The sequence below is a fragment of the Hesperophylax consimilis genome, chromosome 3 (genome assembly GCF_061612785.1).
Source record: "Hesperophylax consimilis isolate HC1 chromosome 3, BYU_Hcon_1.0, whole genome shotgun sequence".
Lineage (NCBI taxonomy): Eukaryota > Metazoa > Arthropoda > Insecta > Trichoptera > Limnephilidae > Hesperophylax > Hesperophylax consimilis.
Genome location: NC_142838.1, coordinates 34,851,330 through 34,878,772, shown reverse-complemented (window position 1 = coordinate 34,878,772; position 27,443 = coordinate 34,851,330). Strand labels below are relative to the sequence as shown.

At 33.0% G+C, this 27,443-nt stretch overlaps 1 protein-coding gene across 2 annotated transcripts in view; it reads right to left on the bottom strand.

The window, feature by feature from the left end:
* Positions 1 to 15,198, bottom strand: part of lft (Limb expression 1 family member lowfat) — a 176,838-nt gene extending 161,640 nt beyond the window's left edge. Inside the window, exon 1 of one of the 2 annotated variants that reach the window (XM_089650545.1) lies at positions 14,794 to 15,198. The gene's annotated coding sequence lies outside the window, so the exon portion shown is untranslated. The remainder of the gene's footprint in view (positions 1 to 14,793) is intronic. The other variant, XM_089650546.1, reaches the window with a different exon arrangement.
* Between the last annotated feature and the right edge of the window lie 12,245 nt (positions 15,199 to 27,443).

Genomic DNA, 27,443 nt, shown 5'->3' with positions numbered 1-27,443 from the left:
GTCGAATGAGGCAGCCATACATTTTTAATATCATCAAACACACTCGATTTGTTTGTGTGAGATTTTACCTCTCATTTCAAACATACTTATTTCCGTTGTGGGGTCTATCTGTGAGTGTTGTAACTCTGGTTTCAAACATAGGTACTAATTACGGTTGTGAGTCTGTCTGTGAGTGATTGTAACTCTGGTTTCAAACATACTAATTACGGTTGTGAGTCTATCTGTAAGTGATTGTAACTCTGGTTTCAAACATACTAATTACGGTTGTGAGTCTGTCTATAAGTGATTGTAACTCTGGTTTCAAACATACTAATTACGGTTGTGAGTCTGTCTATAAGTGATTGTAACTCTCTTTTCAAACATACTAATTACGGTTGTGAGTCTGTCTGTGAGTGATTGTAACTCTGGTTTCAAACATACTAATTACGGTTGTGAGTCTGTCTGTGAGTGATTGTAACTCTGGTTTCAAACATACTAATTACGGTTGTGAGTCTGTCTGTGAGTGATTGTAACTCTGGTTTCAAACATACTAATTACGGTTGTGAGTCTGTCTGTGAGTGATTGTAACTCTGGTTTCAAACGTACTAATTACGGTTGTGAGTCTGTCTGTGAGTGTTTGTAACTCTGGTTAGAAATATATTAATTTCGGTTGTGGCTCAGTGAGTGATTGTAGCACCAGTTCAATATCTTCATAAGTGCCATTTTCAAAATTGGAATTGATTGTAAAAAAATTCAGACAAGCGATAAAGTACCTACTCATAATATCATATTTTAATAGATAATTATTATCACTATCATTTTTAAAATTGGAACTGATATATCAGGAATTCAGACATCACTTGATAACTTACATAACTGATAAAAAATCACACAAAATGTTGTCATTAAAGATTTGCTGCTGTAAATATTTTTTTGTGAATATTGTTTCTTGATCATATTTGTTTTTTACGTAAACTTACATCTTCACAAATCCCTGCAATTATTATATTTTTCCGTGATTATAATTTAAAAAATGTGTAATTGCAGAAATGAAGTGTTACAAGCCAACATTCCAAAATTAAAAACACGAAATGGTGGCCTAAATTTGACAAAGTATGAATTCAAAATATAAGAAAATATACCTATCCAAAAAAGCCGTAATTTGTCAAAAGAGCAAAATTGGTAAAAAATTATGAAATTCTTCATACATGTTTCTTGACAATGAAATGACATTCGATAAATTTAAAGAACTCGAAAATAATAAAGTTTCAAAATTCTGACGACATATACGTAATTTTACAACTGTACGCCACTGCTATGTATGCTTAAGTGTATACTAAATATTATCGGTAGTCAGTCGTAGGTGTAAAGCTATCATCTCGCAAAATTAAGCTCCTTAATAAATACATTTATTTGCTGATAAAATCAATGATTTAGAGCTGGTGAATTATTATCATGAGAAAAATCATTTTTGTAGAGTGACTCACGTAGTGATTGTGTTGAGAACCTTTAACGTTTGTAGACGCGTTTTAATTTAATGTGGGTGTAGGTATATAATTTAAAAAAACAGTCGATTCGATCTACTCATGACGACGAGTCATCGCTATAATGAACACATGTAACATCTTACATCTTTCTTTGTCTAAGATTGGTCGAAATGGCATATATTAGTTAGTGCAAAGAGAGTATTTAAAAAAATTATTCACCTGAAATACTGGTACGAATTTAAAAACTTTCCCGAGAAAGTATATATGCCGCCGACGGGAATTGAACCCGCAGCATTATGATTGCCGGTCAGCTGCTCTAACGATTAGCTATGTCGGTTTATTCCAAACCCGTCAAATTTTTCAAGTATTGTTTAGTAGTTTTCAACAGTTATCAAATTTATCCAAATTTATATTTGTCGGAAATGCTTTGTTAGTGCTGAACCTTCCACTAGATGGCGTCGAGACATATTATACCCACATTATATTTTTAATGATAAACTAATGATTTGTTATCTTTTGTGCTATACATGTCAAACCTTGTCTTATAAAAATAGTTTAAAGTCGTTCCGTTTATTTTTTCTTATAACTTTTTTTACCGTGAACCCGCTGCAATATTTAAATTCGATATGTGGGCAGAAATATGGTGAAATGGTTAAACACAGTTTTGTATGGAGACATAAGCCTTAATTAGGGCTTATATTTGGAGCACTTGAAGAGAAATGACACTAAACTGCGCTATATAATTGCTATGTTATTATCACGAAACACGCCACAAGGCACTTCTTCTGTTATTCATTATTCTATGTTGGTTATCTATTAAAAAGACATATTTAAAAAAAGACGTATTGAATAAATAAACAATAAATCGTCAGAAATATATATTCTTTGATGCCTTTGAAGCCCTTAAAACGAAGATAGGTGTAGAAGAGAAGTGGAAGTATTCCTCACGCCTCGTGGACATGTCCAAGCAAGTTCAGCCAGTTGCTTGTTGGCCACTTGATGTAATACATCACGGACATGAATAATCATGGCTTTAGTGTCTAGCCGCATTCCTGCCATTTGTTTCGCTTGATCATATTTCTTTAATGATAAATCTATTTGTCCTTAGGAGTGATTCATCACACGGGAGCGATTCACTAACTTTACTAAGTGCCAGACGAGAAATATCTACGTTCATTCATAGTTTCTTTAGAACTGTATCTACTGGCGAGAAAGTTTGGAGAAAAAGATTCTTCTAATATTTTCCATAACGTAAGGTTTTAATAGCTACCTTTCTACTCTCTTTACTCTTATTTCGGTTCAATAGTCCGTGAAATCGGTAGGTGTTCTCAATACTGTGGGGTTAGGACCAGAAGCATTTATACCTCCATAATCGACGTTCAGCCTTATGCCACACTTCGGATCTAAAATTCTACAATCTACTCTTCTCCCATGGCTCTCCATACTTGCACATAAAACCCTCCCGAATATTGGGCAAGAGATTGCAATATTGAAGGAATACAAGAAGGCGCTGCAAAATACCGCAATATATTTGAACGATGATGTCGTCTCTCATCCTCCCGTCCCGAAAACCCCCGGAAGTTAGGAGGAAACTTGAGTTGCAATCGGCTATCGTGAGAAATTCACTGCCTCGTAAACTCTGGTCAGCCATCAATAGGTAGAGAGGCGATTTGTTAATTATGAATGCGATGCGATGCAGACCACCGAACATGTGGTCAACGTATGCTTGCTCCTTTCATTCTCCAGCGGGATGATGAGGTCCAAAGGGTCACACCTGAGTTCCTAGACTTTCTCGCAGATCTCGATGTCCCCTTTTGACACCCCACCATATGCAATAAGAAGAAGAAGCTTATCAATAAACCAGCACAGCCAATACCTATAGAATTAGTGCACTAAGTGGATAAAGTCATGACGAAAGGAAGAAGAAACCCAGTAATATAGAATTCACAATGAGTTGTGATGAGAATGGTGATGGTGAATCTTCCCGGGGCAGGTCGGTCCCGCCCATCAGCTCCTTTTCATCTGCAAATGTCAAAGGTGAACCAACTGAGGAGCGCGTTGCATAAATAATACGGTACGTAATCGGTTATCTCCACGCTGATTCATCGCTGTATTTTAAAAATATTATTATTTTAAGAGACCAAACGGCATCGACCACTCGTGTGAACAATAATTCTGAGAATCGGTTGACGTCGGTTGAAGATTTCAACATTGAATAAAAAACTATCGGGCGGTGGACTAGATTTTAAATTCAATAGTCCAATAACAAGCATCGTCATGAAATCACCTAATGAAAGATTAAAATTTTATTAAAAAAAAACACTTTGTGTTCTCTACCATTTAAACAAAATAACCGACATGAACCAATGGTTACTTCATCAGGATACAAAGTTTGTATATTTTGTTCTCTATCAGTATGAAGAAACTATTGGTTTTGAAAGATGTACATTGTGTTGTTTTTTTTTCTTTTAAATAAAAAGATGACACAATTTGCGATTGTTAAAGAAATGATCAAAGTGTTTGGTTTTGTAATTGATAAATAGTTATTGGACTTATGACCTATGACGGAACTGAGATAATAACAAACAAAATCAATTGAATGACTTTAATTTCATGTAAACAAAATAAATAAATTTAGTCCTTCCACAATCCTAATTAACTTATAATCTACCTAAAATCTTTTTACATCGAATTGCGCAATAGACTCCCTTATTCCCAATTTATTTTATTGCCACTTTATTAATTACGCTCAGATTCACCGTACAAAATTTCCACAAACTTTTCTGCTAGTTCCACGCCTCACTAACACATACGTCATCAGGTTTAGTAATATTAATTTAGTATATCATTATTGTGGACATTAGACTAGTGCATTCGGTCCCCCAATAAATGATTTCAAGAATTAAAATTTATTCTATGAAAATGAAGGCACGTAATGCGACATGATTAAGCTCGTCTATCAAAGGGGTGTTCTGAAAAGACCTGCAGAGAAAATATAGACCGGTACAGTTTTGGTAAGGACTATGTAATTTGCTGACAAACAGCAATGTAGCGGGATTAATTATATTCTGACAAAATAATTAATCACTGAGGAAAGGAGCACATCGTTTAAAGACGCACTTGTGGAAGTGACCAGAGACTGTAGTGGGGGCAATCAGTTCCAACTTTTCCTAGCACTCGCGCAGCCTGAACCTAATTGCTACTTGCTACCCGTTGCCTGCCAGTTTTAAGAGATAATAGATTAAATAATGACTCACACGCCCACCCGCCTGTGACAATCAACTTTATATAAAAGAACTCGTGGGATAACCTCACTCTCCACGAGATCTGTAATAAACAATAAATACATAAATAAAATTACACGTAAGTGTACATCACTCAAGAATGACAGCATGAATGAAAGAGCAGCTTTTCGCAATGTCTTCCGCTATGGTACAGTTTTACATAGCTATCGCTAAGATTTGAATGGACGTTTTTGTTGGTACCTATTTTTATAATGATTAATGTTTGATTAAATCATGATTTACACTGATTACACATTGTTTTTTTTTTATGCAGAGGTTCAATGATTTTTCTTCTACTTTAATTGAATACGTTAAAGGTGTAAGTGTCTATATTCGTAGTCCGGTTAAAACGAGCTGGCTAACAGTGATTCTGCGACTACCTTTTAAAAGATCCATGATTATAATCTCAGTATCGAGAAATGCGGTACCACCCAAAATTTACTGCGTAAATTATTTATGCAATGATGTCGGATAAGAAGCCCCGTTCTGGATTTATCTTCCTCGGCTCCCGTGGAGAGGTGGGGTGGGTGGGACATGGTGGCAGCGGGGGGAGTTGACGCCGGAAAGGTCACGGCTCACAATACTTCAAAATCGGCATCCTTCATGCCGGGGAAAAATAAATAAATAATTCACACGAACGGAAACCGTAAGTCCGGACAAACGACAACGGGAGATAAGGCTCCATTCCGGAGGAGGGTATGTAATTTTATACAGATTGACACACTTATCTTTTCGGGTGACCGGAACTAACGAAGGAAGGAACTTTCTTTTCGTAATGGTGCAATTTTTTTATAATTAAATGACCATGATGTTGGAAATAGCTTTGTGAAACACATTTCTCATCAGGAGCTGGGAATGATTTTTAAGAAAGCAGAACAAAAAATTAAGGTCATAATCAGCAAGGGGAGTAATGGCGTTTAAAAAAAATTATTCTGTAACTTTAGTCTTATACCAAGTGTATTTTCAGTCCGCAGTTACTCAATCCATTTCGGTAGTATTTTACAGAATGAAAGAATTAATGTAACAGAGAAAATATGTATAAGAATTTATGTAACAGACAAAATATTTATAAGAATTTACGTAACAGAGAAAATATGTATAAAAAATTATGTAATAGAGAAAATATGTATAAACATTTCGAGATGAGAGATTTTCACATGCAAGTGAAAATTTAATTGCAGAGTAATTTTAGCAAGAGTAAAATTATCTACAGCAGCGTGAGAATATTAATTGTATGTTATACGTACACACCATTAAGGTATTTAAGCACGCATTGTGTATTTTGATTAAAAAGATATTGTCGTAAAAATAATAAAAAACAAATGCAAACAAACTTATTGATTATCTTGTGGTGATCTATCATGGTAAGCTCAAACTGTGAATACCTAAGTGTAATGTGAAAATGGTCTCAGAAACAAAGTAAATTTTATAAATTGAATATAATAAGTGAAGTTGTGTCCAAACAAAGTTATTTTATTCAAATTATAAATCTGTAACCACAAATTCCGAATCATTACGGAAAAGTGAAGAAAAGTCACATACTAAACAGATTCACAAAACAAATTAAACAGAAGAGCGAAGGTAGATGAAAGCGCCAAGGCGTTTGTTTCAATCAACATTTCATCAAATTTCAAAGTTCTGCGAAAGTTCTATTTAAGTTCACAGAACTTGAAAATTTACTTTGAATTTGATGAATTGTTAAAATTCTTTAAAACAACTGGCCATAAGAGTGGTTTTATCTATTTTATAGGGTCTTTAGAGGGGTTTGGTAACCTGATGTGAATAACGATCCGTCCGATTCACCACCCTACTACTTTCAGCCTCACAACATACCTCAATTGGGGATGACATATCTCACTGGCTCCAGACGGTTGGAAGCAGTTAGAACATACCTTTATATATTTACTTCGACAAGTATATATATTAGTAACCGGGATTGAACTTAATTCTTAAAAATATCTTACAATACAATAAACTCGATTACAACTTGAAACTAAATAATTTAATAGGACGCTTAATTTGTTCAATTTATCATCGTAGTATTTAGTAATAAGTAGCAGAGCTTTAAATTTTCACGAAGCCCTGGGGATGTTAGAGCGTGGTGACGAAGGTGTGCGTATACTGTGTGGTGTTTATACGCAATGCACTAGTTATGAGTACGTAAGTATCCCCTATATTCCTGCAGGCTCTAGGCTTTAAACATTAAGGCTGTATGGCGTGTGGTTGCACATTTGCTTGGATCTTGAACCGGCCTGAAGCTAAATAAAAAATAAAAAACCAAAGGTGGCTTCAGAAGACCTAAGGTACTTTTATTTCCGTAGCGTCAACTAATGATGTGTCTACTATCTAGCTCCCGCGGTTAGCATAGATGTCAATATAACGCCAGAACTAAACATACCCACACCTGTGAGCAAGCTAGTTACCTACGTCCCTACTTAGGTACCTACGTATATTTGCACTTCGTTACAGAGCAAAGACTCAAGATCGGCTTGAAGAGATGGAAATAAAGATTTACTAGACGTAATTTAACACATCTGAATATACAGTTGCTCCCCAACCAATCTCATTTTCTTCTTCGCACTATTTATTTCAGATTTCCATAAGCTCTGTTTAGGGATGCTATGGCCGCATTGGTACAAGACTAGTACGGACATAAAAGATATTGTTGGTTTTCAAATAATTAGGTACTTATATTTTTTTAATTTATATTTTAACATTGTTAAAATAATAATCTTAATGCAATGGCATAACCTAATAGAGAATTTGACATTCTTTAATCCAAATTTCTACGCCAAAGAAGGGAAATAAATCTTGAATTTGGTGCAGGAGTTATGTAAAAATAATATAATAGTGTGTACAATAATATATATTAAGTACCAGAATGTTACATGCCAATTGTCTAATGAAATATTAGTCATTTGGAATCTATCGAAATCTCGTGTACTTTTCTTTATAAATTTCATTTCACGCGACAATGCCAGTATTTCAATATCAATATCAATATTTGTATGAGCACGTGTTCCGCCGTCCTCATAAAACACTCGCTTTTAACTGATACTTTGTTAGGAACTCTGTCAATTTTTTCGTTAAAGGCCTGAAATTTAGTACTTTAAAGCAGTTTTCATAGGCCTTATAAATTATTTTTTTCTGGGCTTCAAAAAACACTTAAGTAGACCTAGTAAAAAATACTCGATTATTTCAAAGGCCAAGATGTATTATACTCGCGGTATTTATTTAGAGCATCTGAAAAATTTCTAGGAGACCAAATTTTCAAACCAAAAACACATGATTTTGCATTACTACGTAGTGCATCGCCTTAATGTTTTTTGTTGATGATGTTACGGCTGTTAATATTACATTTTTGTGGAATACTACCAAATGTGTTATTATTTTACTTTTTTGGGAAGATTTTTCAAATATTTAATTACTCACTAAGTATAATTGTTGTGTAGAAAATAAAGGAATTTGGATGTTATATTTATGCCTTAATGATGAATTGAGTTTTTAATGTATTATCTTTGAATATTTGTAATATTAAATACCCTTTATAGATGTCTTCAATTTTTGGAACTGGAAAAAAAAATATCTTTCAATTACGACTCGTATTAAATGAATTCTTTAAAATTATACATCTCAACTTGCTTTTATTTGTAAAATTGCATTGATGTTTTTTTTCAGTTTGTTATTCAACTTTAACGCTATTAAACTAACTTGTTTTTACTTTTAAAATTGATTTGATGATTTTTTCAGTTCGTTATTCAACTTATTAACGCTATTAAAATTGAATTTGTATTAAATTTATTTATCCGGCAGGTTGTGCATTACACACCCATACAACCAAGCCAGAATAGAAACCTAAAAGTGGATATTTTTAATTAACTTGGACTTAAACTACCGCCTTCAAAAATACAAAAGTTCAGACTAATATAAATTTGTAGATATCTCGCATTTTAATCCGAGAGTAATACGTTACGCCGCGGTGAATAAAGGATTGAACGAAATCAGCACTGATCGGTAATTAAATCAAAAATGCGGTATATTGGTAAAAGCTCTCGGTGCTGAACCCATGATTTCCGATTGCATCGCCAATCTCCGTCCAGTGGGAATTCGATGCCATAATCTGTTTGATATGAGGCCACCAATTTATAAAATAAATGATTAGAGTGAGATCACCATACCACAGACGGCGGGTCAACGTACAACCAATCCGTCTCCATAATACGTTGCTTAGTTTCATAATCATAGGTTCCGAACCATTTATCTATGGAATAATGTTCTTTATGACTGCAACTGTTGCCTTTATCGTTGACTCATTTATAATAACTTCAATTAATTTTCACTGTTCATAATAATAGGAAATAATAAATAGATTATCAATTGTTCTTTAGAGAGGATATGTTTTTCAATTTCTCACTTATTTTAATGTGAAACCGCGAAGAGAGAGAATTGTGGCTTCAGTAATTTGGTATGTTGTGAGATTGAAGGTACTGAGGAGGGGAAGAAAATATGGAAAAGGACGGTAGAAAAGTACCTGGTTATTAAGATCTGGTCACCAAACACGGCTAAAGCCATTTCAAAAACGTTTAAATTCTGAATGGTGGTCTTACACCAGGGTGATACTGAGATTATCTTCCACTCTGAAACGTGTTGCAAATATACTATATATAATGTTAAATGAATAAATTGTTTCATGGCACAACTTAATCAAATAAAATTTACTTGCGCACGCCGGGATTTGAACTACGACGACCTGCGGATTGCTAGTCGAGAGACTTACCCCTCGATCATGGAAGTCATCACCGTGAGTCAAAAAAAATTTAACAGTTTATCAATTTTGTTTCAAAAAACATTGTAATTATTATTCATTTGTGCTTTAAAAATTAAAACCACCACTTAAGCATTTTTTAATGTATTTTTTATTTTATTGTAAGTATGTCCCAAAAATGTTATGTTGAAGTAACCGATACAAGTCGAAAATTTTTGTATTGTTTCATAATAGAAATAAATAATAATTTCTAATAACAAAATCGATGGTTTATTTTCTTAACATTTTAAATGGAATGATTATGAAAATGAACTAACTAACCATCACGCCGTTTCCCCGCAGGGGTAGGCAGAGAGGAGAGACCGCCAAACAACTCGGTCTTGGCACACACTCCTTGCCTCATTCACAATCATACATCGTGTCATACATACTCTACTATTGTTCTGACTCTTGACATGGCCCGACTCAAGTATCTGATTCACTTGGTCGTGCCATGTCTTCCTCGGGCGTCCCCGACTTCTGCTACCATCCACATTTGCATCGTATATTCTCCTTACACTCCTTTCTTCGCTCATTTGCTCTACATGCCCAAACCATCTAAGCGTCCCTTTCTTGATCTTACTCATTACGCTTACATCAGCCTTGCACTCTTTGCGGATCTCCACATTCCTCACACGATCATACATGGTTTTACCACACATACGCCTCAGGGATCTCATTTCAACAGCATTCAATCTACTTTCATTCTTTCTTTGCCAGTTCCATGCCTCACTTCCATACATCAGGGTAGGTACCAGCACTCCATTGTGGACTGCTAACTTCGCTTCTTTGGACAATTTTTTGTTAGCGCCACTGCACGAAAATGAATAAATCTTGAAATAATGCCAAAACCACATACCTACTCGAAATTACAGATATATTGAAAAAACAGGTGGGCGTTAGGGTTGCCGCGATAGCCCAGTGGTCAATTTTTTGTGTATTTTTTTATTTATTTATAATTTGACTAAATAAAACAAATGGCTATCTACTCCCTCATGACTAATAAGCTTGTTTTATATTTGACAAACTCTGGGATGGGCACGAAAATTATACAAAGAAACGAACGAATTTGTTTCTAGCCTCTTTTGTAGTTAGCCCCTCACCTCCCCCTCACCATAGAGAGTGCACCCATCTTCCCTTTGGAGGGGTCCAACTCTCGACCTGTAAACTCAAGTCAAATGATACACTCTACTGCGGAAGCCTCCTTTAAATAATATCTAAAATCCTTTCAAAGTACGAGGGATATTTTTCAAGTAACCAAATACCTACTAGAAGTTGCTTCCATCAAGATAGCTATAAACTATAAATTTTTGCACTTTACATTTAAAACTGTTTGTTAATTATTAATTAATTTAACCCATTGATCAAATTGTTAATTTATGTTTGTAATATCCATTATATAAGTTTATGAGCTTTCCAAAAGAAGGCATTAAATTAGTCTATTAGGTTACCCATATATGGCGTTTAGCTCTCGAGTTTTGTAGAGACCGAGTGTATGATAAATAAGGTGGGACTTCCAGGTTGGAGACGATATTATCCCAACTACCTGCTAATTAAGAAATCAGAGACCATTTTCAATCTATCATCTTAAGTTCAAGTGTTTTGTTGCGCCGAAAACCCAGGACTTAAAAATCATCATATCATTATTATACAAATATATACCGTTTGAAAATGTACTATGGCATTTTTCATAAAATGTTGACCACGGGTATTAAATTACATAAATAGTCAAGCAGGTTTGAATGATTAAAAAGACGTGTACTTATTCAAATACACCCTTTTGCGGTTATTCAGTTTTTTTTAATGTATAAGAAATTAATCATAAGTACATACTGTTAACTTAAACTAAGCATTGCAAGTACATTTCCAAATAAACATATGTATTTATTACAAAACAACTATTGAAATGTGCAATATTTACGATAGAAATAAATAAATTATTAACAATGAGCACAATTCAGGCGTAATTGCCTAGTTATTATTATTCTTTATTTTAGTTTATATCTGAATCTTAGGCAGAGCAATCTATTAATTAAAAATTATAATTAATTGATATGTAAATTATAACACTTTAAAAAAAAAAGAAACAAGTCGGCAATTTAAAGATTGTATAAACAAATTATTATACTTAAGCTTCGAAGAGGTAAATCGCCTTTTCTTCTTACTGTATTCACCCACACAACTTATCGGGCATACTTTTCAGGAAAAGAGTTTTCGTTTCATTAATGATTAATGTGTCTAGTAATAAAAACTGATTTTTTTTCTGTAACAAATTATTGTATAGCTAATTCATTCAGAAAATGACATTTAAATAACAAAAAATGCAGATTAAGTAGCTACTTAACAAAGATGTTAAAAAAAAACATTAAAGCCATTAGTACCTAGAGCTTCATATTTATTGCCTTTTTTATAGGTAGTTAACTTTGAAACCAACATTTTAGAACACAATTAAAAGATTTTTTTATCGATAGGCTTTTCAACAAAAAAATATATTAATGCACTAGCGTAGACCCGTGAAAATCATGAGATATTATAATAATTTGTAGGATTGATAACTGCACGTCAACTAAACAGCGCAGACCCTTTGAAAAATTATGACATCTGACTTTGTTTCTCAAGATTAACCGAAAGAAATTTTTACAAAGAAATACACATTTAAAATAATTTTTTGGTAAAAAATATTAAATCATAGTAGGTTAATGTGTTAGTTCCGATGTTGAGAACGTCAATTAAAATATTTTCTATTACAATATTTTATCATAGTTAGGTACTTTATCTCTTGTCTGAATTCTTAAAACGGTCAGTTCCAATTTCGAAAATGATATTAAAATTCAAAATAAATTCGAGTTCACTGCAGTTTGTATCATTTTAAAATTTGTCTGGCTTTGCGAGTTTATGCATTGTTGTGTACTCTCATTCTAATGAGAGAAAGCTTATATTACAGCTATTATTTGGATGGTCAGTAATTATATTCAATGTTTTCCCAATGTCTGTAAGTTTTAAACATTTCATAACATTGAAAAAAGCTACAGAAAATACAAACAAATCATTTGTCCTTCTCTGAAACAACTCGCAATAAACGATACACAGGAATAATACCAGAAATGATTTCCATTTTCTACTTGAGTTATTTTTAACGTTGATGAATGACTTAATGGTTTTAAAGCTTCGTTTATAAAGTACAAATATAGTTCAGGAATCTCAAATTAGTTTATATGAATTATTTAACACGTCGATCTTACTGAAAACCATTCTATAAAAATTACAAAAAAATAAATGTGTTGATAAAACTACCGCTGTTTCGTATTACAAGTTGAATGATCAACCTTTACAAGCATAATAATTAACTAGTTTTACCACATTGATTAAACACCTACGAACTTCTACTTCGTAATAGAGGCCTAATAAAATAATAATAATGTAAAATAAACACAAGTTATAAGAATCTATGAATACACACAGGTTCAGTATGTGATGAAAACTTGAGAATATATGAATATATGGTTCAGTATATTATGAAAACTTATGAATCTATGAATACACACAGGTTCAGTATGTGATGAAAACTTGAGAATCTATGAATATATGGTTCAGTATATTATGAAAACTTATGAATCTATGAATACACACAGGTTCAGTATGTTATGAAAATTAGAGAATCTACGAATAATTATTAATACATCATTGACGCATTATAATTTAGAAATTCATACCAATATTTTTAACAACTTCCAACAAAAATGTGAAAATACGAATTGAAAATTTTCGATTTTTCCACAGAAGAAATTCCTAAAATAGTTTACTGGCGATTTTAAAAAATGATCAAATCGACAGATATATCTATTTTATCTAATTAGGTTGTTAAATTGATTACAAAAATGGTTCATTGTTCCCGAGATTTCACAAAATTCAATTAAACTTGAAGATCAAACGGATTTTTTATCAAATTTTAAGTATCACTAATAATAATCTGCCTACTGATATTTCAATAAAAAACACACATATATATAAATATGTACATCAATTTACAAGCTATTGAAAAAATACAAAATAATTAAAAAAACGTTCTGCAAGTTTTTTAATGTGTATTCCAGTAATTTTATTGAACTACAACACTCTGGATAACAAAGATAAGAATTTGCTCAAATTATCGGACAAATAATGTTCATTGATTTGGTATTTCTATATAAAATTCTAAACAATGAATTTGATGGTCTAGAATTGCTTGCATTGATAAGCTTTCGGATTTCACTACATTATATGGGTAGAAGTTGGGATTTAATTCAGAGCAGAAATTCAGGGACTAACTACCATACGTATTCCTCATACATCACTAAATAAATATAAAAGTTTGTTACTGAGGCAGCTATAATACCTTATAATTTTTACTATTCCCTAAAGGGGCTTTAATAAATAAACATCACAACAAAAACTTTATCATAAAGGTGGTAATAGTCATAAAAAAATAAAACACTTTAAGAAAAAAAATATGTTGAAAGAATCGTTAGATGTATTTAAAAAAAAAATAAAGTACTGCAAAAGTATCTGCACAGGTACAATACACGATACAGGTGAAGAGTAACTCAATCTAAGAAAACGGTTATATTATGATTTCTCCGTTCATTTTACAACTATTTTTTACAGCCGGTCCGTTTTTTAAAGCTGTTAGACGTCGGACCAAATTACTGTGGTATCTTATTGACACTACAAACACAAATATCTACAGACTGATGCGTTCAACGACGCAAGAGACCTTTGTTAATATTAGAACCATATTCCGAAATGAAAGGAATTCTCTATTTGTAATCGTGTGTATTTTCCTCATTTTATTATAACATGTTGGTGACCAAAAATATTAAATTTCTGATGAATTTATCTATAAATCTATACATATGTAAGATGATGAAATAAGATAGGTAACTAATTATTAAAAATAATTCGGAAGCCGTTACACTTATTTTCAAAATAAAATAACAATTAAGTTTGTGCAAATATAAATACACTTCATTAGTTGATTTACAATATTTTTTCGCTTAGATTGGTTATCAATATACAAATTTATTATGTGTAGAAATAAAAGCAAAAATTGTGCTTCGATGACAAAACCAAGATTTTTTTGCATTGATTGATGGAATTAACGAGAAAATCCTGAGCATTCCTGAATAAGCTGTAGAAACAATGTTAAAGGGTGACAAATGAAAATACGTATTTAGATAATGAAATATATAAATGTTCTCACCGCATTCTTCAATGAACTTATAACCTGAGGGCGTAGCTTCAAAGAAAGCAACTTCTGCGCTCGCTTTAGTACTTTCCGCCACAAACTCGCAGCTTTTGCCATGACACAATACAAACATGCAATATACACAGAGACGTCAAAAGAGCAAATGAAAAATAAACAAAAACAGACGAGTGTAAATCCGAAGAAAGGCGCGACGGAGTGAATTCCCAGCCTCGAAGCTGTCACATGCGATCTGCGATCTAGCGCGAACCGCTCGGCACAATGCTGGAGTCGTATAGGTCCTTTTTCGGGTCGGCCGCGTTGCACTTCGCGAGTCCAGGCGACAGGCGTCCAGGCGATAGGGGACAGGGCGCGGGGAGAGAATTCAACGAGCACGATCTGTGTGACGTCCGTCCGCGCGGCCAGCCTCCGGCGCACTGCTGGTGCTGCCTGATGCTCGCCTCGCCCGGCCGGGGCCCCCTGTGCCCCCACCTCCTCGCCATTACACCCCGCCTTTCCCCGCTACCGACCCACCGAGGAAATTCCGAAATCGAACCATTTTTTTGATCAACTGCATTTGCGGCCGATTAATTAAAATAATATGCTGATATAATGGATCCCCCGAAGACAAAATATTTAGCAGAACTTATTTTGTCAGAAGCCTTTGAGGCGGTTGCTAACCTATTAACTTTAGCGGAATGCCGGGTCATTGCTTTCTCATCGACGCGCTTTTTTCCTAAGAAGACGAATTACAAAAAAATGAAAATTAGTAAAACCCACGTGTGACATTATTTCGATATTAGACTTTGTGAGATTTATGAACATAAGTTGATCATTATTATCGTAGATTTCATAATCACTTCCATCGCGGGTTTTATTGTTAACCATGCGTCGATGTCTCTGCCATACAATAAATCAGCAATCAAACTTCAATCAAATCAAACCTTCTACTGAACTGTTTATTCAAACTAAGAAATAATTTATAGAATTTACTATATTCATAGTATAGATGGAAGTAGCTTTGGTAGGTTGTCCTTAAAATAAATTAATAATATCAAGAAAAATACATTAATTTGTTGTAACCTTCTTGACTGATCCAATAGTGAATGTGATGAAAGATTAAAAATAATACAACAGTTCGTCGAACCCTCTCCATTCCGCTAAGGGACGGAGACAGGACCTCAAAGTTGGTCCAACTGAATAAATAAATAAACGAGATGTTAAAGTCGGGTGAATCTTGTATTTCTAAATAATAATGCTGTTTGCCGGCGGACAACTGTTCCAACAGACGATGTTTGTTCTGTGGCATTTTTAAATGTTTCACAGGATTACAGGAATCGTTAGACAAAAGAATAAGCATTTTCAATGCGTTCATGGCTGTTAGAGAAAAAAAATGTTTGTGCAAGTGGAAGAACACCTTATGTCTTTCCACTTGCACAAATAGGTATGTAATGAACCGAAAATTACATTCAATCATGGTTTTTGTGATTAGTCAGGCCTTAACTTCGATCTCTGCAATAGCTGCCAGGTAAAAGCATCGCGTTAACTACAAGAACTTAACTTAAAATCAGACAAATTTGAAAATTTAAAAACTGAATAGTTTAGTCAATAAAATTTATTAATAAAAAAAATTCTTGAGATCTTTGTTGCTCCTTGTTGTTTAACATATAAAACTTTAAGTGTTATAAATAAAATAATTATTTTATATTAATTTTATGAATGTTTTTAAAATGATTACTAATTAAATATCCTCCTCCCACCGCGTAATGATTTATTTTTGTCCCTAAGTACTTATTTGTCTACGCTTGTTTGTTTATTCCAATACCTAGGTATGTCTAATTTTTCATCGTTAGGTTAGGTATCCTGATAAAAAACCCTTTGGTTTTGAAATGTGTTGATAATTTTTATAAAATAGTGGTTTAAACAGAGTTAATATGTATATTTTTATATGATCTTTTTTATCAAGATACTCTTAAAAAGTGACTGCTTGACCATTTCCTAGTAAAATATTAGTGATTTAGAATATATCTGAACACGTATCACGTAAGTGGCCTTGTCCGAATAAATAAAATGGACGAGTTAAGAAAATAATATTATTTGGAAGAACACGTGTTCTGACTTCCCATATTCGCGTCTTACAGTTTGTTATGAAATTATTTAAATCATTCGTTAAAGGCCTCCGGTCCCATTTTTAACAGGAAAAGGAAAAACATTTCATGTCGATAAGTGTTCTCCGTCTTGGTAGAGGGAGCATAGTAGTAAACAACCGATATGGAGTGGATAATAGATACCTATCTAAGAGCTTAAATATGCGTAAGTAGTAGGTTTATAAAAAAAAAGAACTTAAATATGCGTACGTACTAGGTTAATATAAAACAAATAACTTAAGTATGCGTACGTAGTAGGTTAATACAAAACAAATAACTTAAATATGCGCAGTGGCGGCTCGAGCACATTTTCGGTGGTGGTGACCGTCATTTTTTATGTGTAGATACTGACATTTCATTGTCAGAAAATGGGAGTACGAGATCCAATATAAATATATACACGAATAGGTTTTTTACTGCAACAAAAACACTAGCACATAACCAAGAGTTTTTTTTGAAAACCACTCTGGATTAAAATTTAACTTTTTACGAGTTTTAACAACATGAAACTCGATTACAATGTCTCTAGGTTGGTGAGCACCTAGGCGTTTCACTTCTACTTTTTCGTCAAATGTTAACGTACTGAATTTATTTTTCAGTAAAAAGTCGACTTCATTCATTTTTTCGAATAATTTCTAACAAAAATTATTATCAGATAAGAAGATAAGTCACGCACCTAACCAGAAACACCAAATATTCATAAATATTACGTTTAATAAAAAATAACACAAGTTAATCGTAGATACTTCGTTTAAAGCGCTTTTACCACGAGAACGGCGCTATAGAAATAAGAAATGATCCGATCAATCGATATCAATACTATTATTTTACTTAAACGTCACAAACGATTATAACACGACTAACGCATATTCTGACCCGTGCATAACTGACCTAAATGACCTACTTCAATAATTAGAACTAAAACAAACGATCACAAGGGGATTTTCAAGTCTGTCCCCTGAGATTTCGTTAGAAGATTCAAATACGCATGCGCAAATTCTTAAAATTTCATACAAGAGTATTCAGTCCAAATAGAATAATCATTTTAGTGGGAATAAATCCCTGGGGTTGTCCCCCAACTGCGCAGAACGTTCTGCGCATAACTGGACGCTAGCTAGTTCGGGCTCGTCGGTCGCGTTGGTATTAGTAATATTAGTAATTAGTTATGGTAATTAGTATGCTGCAAGGAACGGAGGAGGCTAGTCGCACGTTCGTCGGAAGAAACTTTTCAAATTTCGAGCTTAAAAATTACCCTAATGAATTTTTAGTTGAAATTTCTGCAACTGTTAATTACTTTCATGTAAAAAATGCATTCATTATTTTTTGCGAACTGAAAGAATTGTCATTTTTTTCTTGGTAGATTTCTGGAATATCTGTAGTGGGGACTGTCCCCACGGTCCCCTTGTGAAGAACCGCCACTGAATATGCGTACGTAGTAGGTTAATATAAAACAAATAACTTAAGTATGCTTACGTAGTAGGTTAATACAAAACAAATAACTTAAATATGCGTACGTAGTAGGTTAATATAAAACAAATAACTTAAATATGAGTACGTAGTAGGTTAATATAAAACAAATAACTTAAATATGAGTACGTAGTAGGTTAATATAAAACAAATAAGAAAGGCTCTCGACTAGAACGCATAAGGTCGCAAATTCAAATCCCGGCGTGCGTAAGATTTTCTTTGAGTAATTTTTGTTATTTCACAATTTATTCATTTAAAATAATATCAAATTTACTTGCGGCACGTTCCAGGGTGGAAGATTCTCTCAATATCACCCTGGTGTAAGACGATCATTCAGACTTGAAACGTTGCTTGAAATGGATTTAGCCGTGTTTGTGACCAGATCAGAATAGCCAGTTACTCCCTCATTCCTCTTCCCCATTTCCTTCATCTCTCCACTACCTTTAGCCTCACAACGTATCCCGATAATATCGATGGAAGCATATCGGATTCTTGTGAAGTATTCACATTTAAAAAAATCACGAAAATATTGCTATATAAAAATATTGATCAAATTGCTAATTTATTAGGAATTTCTTCAAAATTTTTGTAATCCGGTTTAAAACGTGATTTCAGGCCCTTAAAGAATGAATTGATAGTTTTCCTGTTAAACTTTTAGTAAAAGAGGAATGTATTATCACGATGATGAAACTCGTGTTCATAAAAATTGTATGTATCCGCATTTTGGTCAATATACACATAATATCAAGGCAAAGTTCATAAACACGTGTTGCGTTATATTGGAAATTTACTAAAAGTATACCAGGGAACGGCTTGCAATCCCGTTTTTAATCGGATTACCAAGAATTTGGAGAGATGTTTAATAAATTATTAATCAGCACATTTAAGTATACACAATAATTATTCGTAAGTCACTGGGTTTTCTGGGCCAAGAACTAATGTATTTACAGCCATCTCATGGAGTGCGTAAATTAATCAAGTTTGTGTTTCAACGAATCGTCATAATACCAAGTTGGCCTCTCAAAGTGCATATTAAACTTTGAATGGCAAGGGATACCTCTTAAGAGTGTTAATCATTTCATTTTGAATTCCCGAAATCCTTTAGCAAGAGATCGGAGTAGCCAATTATTGAGCAAACATCTCAATGAATGCAAGTAGGATCTTTTGTAGGTGTTGGTAGGCACTTGAAACGTTTTATGTCTGAGTCAGAGCGAGCGAAGTTTGCCCATATCTTCAATATTGAGTACCCAGTAAGTGGGGTCACCATGTCACTCCGCACAACTTTGCAAAAGTATACTTAATTCAATAAGATCCTCGTTGTACGAGTACCTAAGTCACAGAGTAAAGAACTAATATCAGTTACCTATGCCAACATTTTTCTTATCAAAATTTTATTTAATTTTTTTTTTTTAACTAAATACATTATTTAATAATAATACATTAATTTTAAAATGTCTATTAAAACTGTATAAGTTTTTTAATTATTTTTATTTGACTGACGACTAAACCCTCTGACCCAGGAACATGAGTCAACAACTCTACTAACGAAAAGAGTCATTCGATTTCAGAGAAATGTGTACATGTCCGCGTGTTCATACGCGATTGCCACCAAAAGTTGATAAAGTTTATTTTCATCAACAACGAGTGTATTTGTCAAGTTTCAGGTTGATCGGGTGTCGGAAAGTGGATTCATTTCCATTTCCAAGATTTCATTCATTAATTTCTGAGAATAGGGGTGAAATTATATTAGATATTGTTGACCACTTTAGATTTATTTACATTCTACCGGTTTCGGAAGAAGCCTTCCCTTATCGGGAGAATATTAGAAACTAACATAAAATAAAATAAAATTATACAAAGTTAATGCTTTTCAAATACGTAAAATAGATATATTTATTTAGCACAGGATATTCAAATCATATATTTGAAAAATGTCAAGATGGTCCAGCTACGAGGATTTTACATTTTAGGACAGTTAAATTTTAGTTATTACATTACCAATAAAGGGTTTGACCGTGAACAAGAGTTACGCGGAAACGATTATTAAGGAGAAAAAAGCTTTTGAACTGAAAGAATAATGGGTGGTATACAAAATGATGAATAATGTCCTGTTCACATGTTATTAGAACGTAAGTACATCTTCCGGCACATTTCAATGATTCAAAAGTATTGATTATAATTGTTTCTAAGGCAGTTGTCATTGTTGAGAAAATGACGCTGAGAGCCTTTTTTGTCATTCCTAATATTTTTTGAGAATGGAGTTTTTGTGCTGTTGAATTGTAGTGTGATTTCACAGCATATGTTTTACTCTCTGATTTTATTTTAACTTTGAACCGATAGTCCTCTGTTACCACAATACAATATTAAAGACCCTGAGTGTTTATGTCACCCCTAATATATTTGGAGAATGTGATATTTGTGTTGTTAATTTATAGTGTGATTTAATAAAATATATTTTACTCTCAGCTTTTAGTTTAACTTTGAACCGATAGTCCTCTGTTAACACAATACTATATTAAAAACGCTGAGAGCTTTTGTCGCTCCTAATATTTTTGGGGAAAGCAATGTTTGTGCTGTGCAATTATATTGTGATTTGTTCTCACGAAGCCAACATCAATTGAGAACGGATTAATTTGGTAAAAATAGAAAAAAATTAAATCATGGGAATAGGTACATCCATAAAATCAGTGCTTTTGCAAAACGTGACACCCTTGTATTGAACTTAATAATACAGGCGCAATAAAAAGGTCGTAAACTACTTTACTGCCTCGCTTTGAATTGAAAACCTTATTCCCAATCCGACAAGGATCGAAAGTTTTGCATTTTCCCACGGATTTAAAAGCTATATTGATGTTGCAAAGTTACCCCGCGGTTGATTAAACACGATGACGAAAGTGCGTCAAATGCGAGCTTTTGCTCATAAGAGTCATAAAGAGCGGACGGTGTACTACACTACACTATTGTACACAAATAACTTTCAGTGGCAATTAATTCATAACGAATATTATGTATATATCATCGAAAATACTAATTTCGGTTCCAGCATGAAATTTTAAAAATCTTACGATCAATGATCTCAAATTTGTTAACATTTTTATATTTCAATTGATGAATTATAAAAATTTTCCAAAGAAATGTCATCATCTCAAAAAAAGTTACTTATTCTTTTTTCAAACTTTCTTCAGGACGGTAGGGACATATTATTCCTATTGATAGCTTGATATTTACTCGACAGGAACCACGGAATATGCACTGAGAATGATGAGTATTGCTAATTTTAAATATCGATTCTAATTATTGTTAACATGGTTAAAAACAGGTTTGCATGCCGTTTTCTGATAAAATTTTAGCTAACTTCTAATATAGAGAAACGTGTGTATATGCACCTGCATTTTCCTTGATGTAACGACGAAATGTTGAAATATCAGGATATTTATGAACACCAGTTCCGAGATCGTGATAATACATTCTTATTTTGCTAAATGTTTATTAGAAAACCTATCGTTTCATTTGTTAAGAGCCTGCAATCCCGGTTTTAACCGAATTACGAATAATTTGAAAAGATTCTTAATAAATTTGCAACATTCAGTATTAGTAATTTTTCTCCATGTGCGAACTCTAGCCACAACTCCAAATATAATAAAACCACCATCTTGAACCGAAACGTAAGAAACAAATTTGCAGACAGATGGAATGCCAAATGGTCAAGTTAAAACAGAACTTCATATACTTAACTCAGTGAATTAATGTGTTCCAATTAATTCCACTTAATTCCATCTAATCATTTTATATTATAGAAACAAACAGTACATGATTTACAGAGATGAAACAATATACAGGAATAAGATACTTCATGTTGGGTACCTATGATATGTTTTTTTTTTTTTTTAAAGAAAGACAAACATTCCCAGGTTACGAATAACCCAACAATGTTTGAAAATCTCCTACTACCACCACAGAAAGCCGAAAATGTTGCTTGTATTGTGATGGAGGACTTAGCCAGCCGAGGAATCGAACACGCGACGCTCGGGTGAGACCCAAGCGCTATGCCCACTCAACCACTGACCGGTCAAATGTTTCCTTGTAATGTCTGCTAAGTGGTATGTCTATTCCTTTAATTATATAGGAGTGTGAGTGTTTGTGTGTGTGTCTGTATGTGTGCGCATTGAACAGTTTAAAATATTGACATGTTGCCACGTTTGAATTTGGGCAGTGAATCTGAAAAAATGTCAATGTTAGAGTTTAGACAAATATTATTTAGGGTATGAAGAGCTCAGTTAATTGGCGAATTAGATGCTGCATTTGTTTTACAATTAAGTGTGTGGAATAGCACTGTATATCAAGCCTTATTTTCCTAGTATGTTCCAGACTTCGGTATTTGGGACGGGTTGTTATACAGATTTTGAACAATTCATAAAATTTCAAAGTTAACATTCAAGTTCTGTGAAATAATCGGCCTATTATGAAACATTAACAGAAGTTTAATGAAACTTTCAGAGAACTTGAATTTTAACTTTGAAATTTGAAAAATCGTATTAATTCTATGAAATAATCGGCCCATTGTGAAACATTAACAGAAGTTAATGAAACTTTCAGAGAATTTGAACTTTAACTTTGACATTTGAAAAATCGTATTATTTCTGTGAAATAATCGGCCCATTATGAAACACTCAGGACGGGTTGTTTTGGAGAATTTGAACAATTCATCAAATTTCAACGTTCATTTTCGGGTTCTGTGAAAGTCCTATTCAAGTTCTGTTATTATATTATTGTAGGCTAGTTGCTTGACAAAACTGAAATAAAAACAGAACTTGAAAAAATCTTTCCCAGAACTTGAAAATGAACGTTGAAATTTGATAAATTGTTCAAATTCTCCGAAACAACCCGTCCTAACAGAAGTTTAATGAAACTTGAACTTTAACTTTGAAATTTGAAAAATCGTATTAATTCTGTGAAACAATCCGTTCATATTCACAGTGTTACAAGTCATAATTAGTCCTATTTGCACATATCGGACTTTTAAAATGCCTTAAAGATCCATAGTAAGTATTCAAAAAGAAAAAGAATATGGTTTTAGAGGTAAATATTTTGTTGCAGAGAAAAAACGGTTAAAATCAATAGGCAAAAGCGAACATATTTAATAAACCTTGACTTGTTTAAAATGGAGCAAAAATCTCTGGACAAATGTCATTAATAGCATTTAAAGAAGCAGTTTGAATTATTTCATAACTATAACATGTTGAACAATTGAATCATTCGATTTTTTTCCATCCAGGGATTTCATATGATTACTTTTTCGGCTTGGTAAATGTATTTTTTTAATGTGAAACCACACAGGAGTACCATCTGCTCGCAAAAGTCAGACATGGCGTCCCCGATTGGGCTATGTTGTGAAGCTGAACTTAGTTGAGAGAAAGAGGAAGGTGGGAAGCATCTGGCTATTCAGATTTGGTCAGCAAACACGGCCAAAGCAAACTTTCAATTCTGAATGGTGGTCTTACATCAGGCTTATATCAAGAGTATATTCCACTCTGGGACGTGCCGCAAGTCTTAATGTATAAAAATCACGTGTCAATGTGTTCGTACACGTTAATCTCCGAAACTGACCAACCGATTTCAATGAAATTTTGTTGCTGTGTATGGTTGGTTCCAGTTTTAAATATAGGATTGTTTTGGATCCGAAAGGTGGCGCTGTTGTCGGGGCCTAAAATTTTATATAAAATTGTTTTCAACGAAATTTTTTTTTTTTTTTCATTTAAAACCCAAAAACACATACAACCACAAATTATAACTTCCCTACATAGAAGGCGGTCTGTGGAAGGACAACGCCTTATATTATACAATGCATTCCTAATAGTTGAGTTAAATTCTAACTGGTTTCTGATGTCAATATATTAAAAATTAGTCTGCGTATGTTTGTGCTCGCAAAACTCAACCGATAACGCTGAAAATTTCAAAGTTTGTTGTTTTTAGTGCCAGGAGTGTTTAGATATGTTTAAATTGTAGAAAAAGTTGGGTACGCCCGAGGAATACTTATATCTAATTGTTATATCTAATTATTATTATCTTATTGTAGAACAAACATTCGAAAAAATTCCCCAATTCCTCGCATATGTGCACAATATAATACAAAATTTTACAGCATTGACATTTTTGGTAATAACCTAAAGAAATATCGATATGAAGTAATGCGTACGATCGATTATTAATATAAGAGTATGGAATGTATCGGGAGCATCTCCTATCCTCTTCCTATTTTCCCCATCCTCTCCCTTTCCTAACACCAAATTAATTTTAAGATACTATCACTTCATTTTTAATGCACTTTAACATAAGAAACTTCTGTGGCTTGACTTCAGCTAACTTGCATATTTATATCTATAATTGTATATTATATAAAAGCTGTTTGTTTCTTACAAAATAAATAAATAAATCTCTGCGCTGTAATGAGATACAGAGTAGAATTAAAGTCAATGTAAGGTAGTTGTTCAGTAAGATTGTGATATACAGAAGTGAATGGTGGATGTAGTCAGAGAAGACCAAAAAAGACATTAGCAATAGGGAAGCATTGCGGGGGATCCACTAGTATACTATATATTATTTTAAATGAGTAAATTGTGAAATAATACAAATTAATCAAATAGATTTTTTTTTTTTTACTTTATTTATTTTCATTTCTTTACATATATTATACATAATAATAGACAGTAAATAATAACATAATATATATTACCAAAATTGTATACATAAGAAATGAAAACCCACTAAGGCACTGCCTGAGTGTGGGTAATATAAAACCATTACTATATTTCAAGTACCTAAGTATAATATATATAAGTAGAAAAAGTTTTTTTTTTGTTTATAGTTATTATAAAAGTAAAGTTGTAGAAAGGATCAATAAATTTATATAAAAAGCGTTTCAATATCTGCGTCATTCAGCCATAATTTTACCTCATTAACATATTCTATTTTTTATTTATCATTTGAGTTTGTAGTGGTAGAAGGTTAAATGTGTGAGGACCGATGAAACTGCTATGTGTCTGCATTAATTTAGTATTTGTTTGGGGGGTGTAAAATATATTATTTGTTCTTTTACTAATTCTGTTTTCATTTATTTTGAAATTATTTTTGTTTTTAAATAAATATTTCATTGTTTGTAATATAAATAATTTACGAATGCTAAATAATTTAGATTCTTTGTATAATAGGTTGGTCGAGAATGTTTTATTTTTGTTATATATGACTTTAATTATGTGTTTTTGAATTATTTGTAGGGGCTTAATAAATGTATCAGGTGCACCACCCCATCCTATTATGCCATAAGTGATTGCAGATTGCACCAGGGAGAAGTAGAACATTTTCAATTTTTCAGTGTTTAAAATTTCCTTGAGTCTATAAAATATGTAGGTAAGATATCTTAGTTTAGAAGTGGTTTGATCAATATGTGATTTCCAATTTAGATTAATATCTATTGTTACTCCTAAATATTTTATATTTTTGACATTAGCGAGTTCGTTGCATAGGAAGCACATTTCTTGATTGCAAGTTGTATTATGGATTCTATTTTTTATTTTATTTCTAATTTACTTGCGGACTTCGGCATTTGAAACCATTACCTCCGGCTTACCATGGAGGAAGTCTAGAAAATATAGAAATTATTTATAAAATATGAAATTATTATCTAGAAAATATATCATAAATCGGTAGAATTTCAGAATGCGGGGTCTAAGTGGAAAAATAATGAATTCGCTATGCTTGAAAGGCATTTTGTACTTTTCGAAGTCCAATTTAAAAATAAGAACATATCCGTCAGTCAATACTACTTACATTCCGGGCCTACCTGTGGACTGAGCTGAAGACTGAAGGCTGAAGGGGGAGTGTTTAAATCGGTACTTACCGCTAAAGGACCCGCGTGACGCGTGATAGATGCGCGGTGATATGATTATTTACTTACTGAGCGTTCCGGTCAGAGGGCAACACTCGCCATTTCTCACCAAACCGTTATAACCAACCCGCTAAATATATATTTATGATTATATCCCGAGTGACGGGTTTATAAAAAAACTTCATCGGAGCGCTTTGAGTACCACCGCATTCGTATAACCGATGTTCAAGGGCTTTTTCTTATGATTTTGACTGTTGAACACCACGTGGTAATTTGAGAAATCGTGTCAAAAATATTAATGCTCTTCTCAGTTCTGATTTGAGAACTAAAAATTAAGATTGAATATTCATTCCCATTCTAAGATTGAACATTTCAAACACTCGCTTGTACATAGATTACATGAAATTATTAATAGGTACGCAGATGTAGTGGATCTGTTTGACTGCACAGAAGCTAGGTACAAAAGGCTTTAATATCATATCTTTTAAATCATGACCAATAAAATGTAAGTCTACTCATACTTATGTAAAAAGTCAAATAAATATGTATATAAAATGAACTGCCTGGGGCAACTGAGGAAACTTGGGTCAATAATAATATTCAATACGGTGAACCAACAGCTTGATTGGCACTTACCTACTTTCAACCAAAACCTGAAAATAAATGCATACAGTTTAGCTATTGTAATATATTATATCATGTATATATACTATCATATATTTCAATCAATACTAATATAACCTAGTCTACCTATAAGTTTTGCATGTAGGGTAGACCGAGGCTATTCGGATCGGGTGAGTTATTGGGATCAAGCTAAGCAATATGGATATATCTCGGCTATTGTAACCAAATGATAATGAAAAAATTTGGACATAGCGTCCCCATCTACCGTATGTCATAATTGTAAAATTACCGATACTACATATTGCGTGGGTTGACTGCTAAAAATCGATATGTGTGAAGATCGTACAAGTTACGTCTCAAATAAATGCCTGATGTAATACTGTTCTCGGCGTTCTTAGTGTTTTTTCTGAAAAGGTAAGCTATTCAGTCATGTTCATATGTTATATATTTATCAATCAAATGCACAGTAAATAGAATTAAAGCGCAATAAATTGCATTTTGTATGTTTTTGTACTTTACTTTCAGTAAATATCATATTAATAAAT